At 39.0% G+C, this 3,396-nt stretch overlaps 1 long non-coding RNA gene across 1 annotated transcript in view; it reads right to left on the bottom strand.

Moving 5' to 3' along the window:
• Window positions 1-873: 873 nt before the first annotated feature.
• Window positions 874-3,396, bottom strand: part of LOC109958991 (uncharacterized) — a 3,191-nt gene continuing 668 nt past the window's right edge. The window contains exons 2-3 of the long non-coding RNA XR_002274750.1: window positions 2,336-2,357; window positions 874-2,216 (exon numbers count right to left, since the gene is read on the bottom strand). This is a non-coding gene — a long non-coding RNA (uncharacterized LOC109958991). The remainder of the gene's footprint in view (window positions 2,217-2,335; window positions 2,358-3,396) is intronic.

Raw genomic sequence — 3,396 nt, forward strand, 5'->3', positions numbered from 1 at the left:
AGGTTTTTGACTCAGGTGAGGCACAAACAGTTTGAGACAGGGCCTGCAATTAATCAGACAATAATTGTTTCCATCATACCAGTACACGGACACTTACTCTTCACCTTGCTACATAAACATCACACTACTTCCTCTACTGACATTGAACACTGGTGATGGATGAAACTGTGAAGCATAAAATAATCCATTATGGATGTAGTACAGAAACTAGTCACCGAAAAGCTGTTAAGCATGAAAGGTTAGCGCTGAGTTATATTCTTTGACAGTTAAATTATTAATGAATCATAATCCTGCCAAATTGCAACAGAATTCTACATAGATAATAGTCTACATATGGTACGGTTGTACATATGTGGCTTTTTTCATTCAATGAAAAGAAGAGTTCCTCTAGAAAAACATGTTTGTATTCTTCAAAATAAACAGAGTGGCTGCTGCTGTGCCAGATATTAATCATGTCAAATTGTAAACCATTCCTCCATTTCAAGCTGCAACCCACTGGTGAGAACAACCTAAGTTGTATGATACAGGCTGGACAAGACCCACCCCCCAGCCACAGCAGTGGAGCGACACCCTGCTGCTCCCCATTCAAAATGCAAAAAAACTGTGGTGGAGAAACTAATGTGTTGCCTACAAAATAAGGAGAGAAATGGCAGAATCTTCACTGCAAATAGCAAGGATGCCATCATATCTGAATCTGGACAAATCCAAGGACAATATGGACATAAAGACAAAGTAAGAAATGAATCTGCTTTGCATATATTTGCATTCACCTATTTAAAGTGTTATAAAAAAACAAAAAGACAAAACAAAGAAGACCTTCATCTCCAGGTGGCAGATGCAGCAGTAACTGTTCGCTGTCAGAAAGTACCTTAAGGTACTGAAAAAGTTTTGTTTTGCTATACTGAGACTCAGGTAGAGTACCTCCACCAGTACTGAACAGTAGAAGTGATGTGCAGTTGATTAGCATTGGCATTCCAAGGAGAAGAAAATTATATTTTCATGTTTCTTTGAAGTTGCTCTTGCTTTACCTCGGATTAAATATTAACCATAATGACAGAGATCAAAACATTTTGCTGTACTGCCCTTGAAGCCTTGTAACCCCAACTTTGTAGTAAGTTTACTAACCCAGGTCAAAATGCGTTTTTATACATTTTTTTATTTAACCTTTATGTTACCAGAAAAATTTGATATTAAAATATTTTTTAGTTTCCTGGTCAAGACAAAACATAAAAACAAATTGTGTGCGTCTATTTATGTGCTTGGGGTGTATGGACTGAAAAAGCCAAATGATAATCCATTCTAAAAACCACATAAGCATCTGATATATTCTCAGTTTTGAAATGTTAAATAGTAAACATTGAGTCAATACATTATGTATATGACTGTGTGAGAGTGAAATGAAGAAAGCATACATAACATCAGGAAGTTATTTGGTTTGCACAGGTGTCTGGTTTCGCATAAATATGTAATGCTCATTTGCAAACATAATTCAATGTAAGATACAGGAAGGGTTTTACTATAAGTTAAATAATGCTTTAAGTGAATAAGCCAGCCTGGATCAGTAGGATTTTCTATGACAAATCACTTGTTCACCAAATCATCACATAAATGGCTTTGCCTGAGATTCTGTGTGACCATTCAATAAGAAAATACCAATTGCCACCACTGTTTTTTACCCTTGGCTGCATTATCAGGTCTCGTAGCAGGATGTGAGATTGGGCTTTCTGTCACTGGTACATTCATAGGTGCAGCGACACAGTGATGGGGATAGTGTGCCTCTACTATGAGCAGATAACAATCATGAGCTATCACAGTTCATTCAGGCTCTGCACCGGTGTCAGAAGCAGCCTTTTCTAGATGTTAGTGATAAGCACGGGTTGGCCTTGTAGCTAATGACATTTCTGAGCGTACTCCAATGACAATGCTCTTATACTGCTTATGTACATTAGTATTCAAGCCACAGCGAAGCTGGGTCAGAGGTGGCAGGCAGGCATGCAAGCAAGCAGGGTGTCTGACAGCATGCCAAGAGCAGCACAGATGTCCACTTTCCTGAAGACCACAAATGCCCCCTCAGTTATCCTCAGAGTTATGGCGCAGTCCCCTTGATAAGCAGGTGCCTGCTGACTCACTCACTGCATACAGTGGCCACAAACAGACTGTGATGAATGATGACCAAGGCAGCTGGCAGGTCCCTTCTTCCATCTGAGTTATTTCCTCTGCAGATACAAAAAGCAAAATATGAGAATGGAGGGGAAAAAAACAGACATAAGTGGAAGGTACAGTAGAGAAGGTGGGCAGCAGGAGAAAAGCAGCATTATATAGCTCTTAAAAGTACCTTTATATGTTGCAACTGTTCTCTGAAAAACAAGACATGATTGCAACATGAGAGGGAAGCTGGTTGCACAGTCAAATTCAGTCCAAGAAAAATGGAGCATTTCCTTTGATGTAGGTACGCAACGGGAGCAAAGAGAGAAAAATAGTCAGGGAATGGCACATTTAAAGAATGCTAGCCATCCTGTTTCTCTTGATCTCCCTGTCATAAAATGTTTCCCTTAAAATGTTTTCTATTTAGCTTGATAGAAATAATGCCATAATAACAATAATAATTACCGAACAGTCACAGATGCTGACACGTACGCTGACAGATGTTTTTTTTTTAAGTCCACAGAACTCAGTAAAAATAAATAAATAAATAAATGATATGCAATATCAGGTCTGAGATCAGAAGCTACCGTTTTCAGCATGATCACTGAAAGCAGAACCATTAGCATTTATTTTCAGCAGCAGTAAGACTGAAATCCACATTGGCCACATGCCCATCAGAGTGACATTTAACCCCCAAAAGGTGCCAGTGATGCTATTGTTTGATGTCCTGTACTGAGTCAGGAAGATCATCTCGGTGGTAAAACAGATACTATATATGTTTTACTCTTAAAACTGCAAATCTGTCATTTGAAAATGGCCTTCAATATGTTTGTGGGGATAGTAAAGAAAGAGCTGATACTAAGCACAATAACTGCAGATCTTACTGTATGTAAAAATGAATTACTGGGAAGTTTAAAGAGCAAACATATTTCAATTTTTACAGCTTGAACAGGATCATCTCATACAGGTTAGGACTCAAGTTTTCAAACTTGTATCAAATGACACTGTGAAGGCCTCAGCCCTGGCCTCCCCCATGTGAGGGCTTAAACCACCACCAACAGTGAATTAACTAGGTAATGTTATTTTGTTTTCTGTGTTTATGTGTGTAGAATCAAGCTGTAGGTAGATGTTAGGCATTTGATTTGACATCAGGTTTAAAGATACACCGTTAATTAGTGATGTGACGTTCCGTATCGAGGCTTCGAAGCGTGTGCCGAGTAGAGGAGGGGGCGTTTCCGCGATGCGCGTATC

The sequence above is a fragment of the Monopterus albus genome, unplaced genomic scaffold (assembly GCF_001952655.1).
Source record: "Monopterus albus unplaced genomic scaffold, M_albus_1.0 scaffold36.1, whole genome shotgun sequence".
Classification (NCBI taxonomy): Eukaryota; Metazoa; Chordata; class Actinopteri; order Synbranchiformes; family Synbranchidae; genus Monopterus; species Monopterus albus.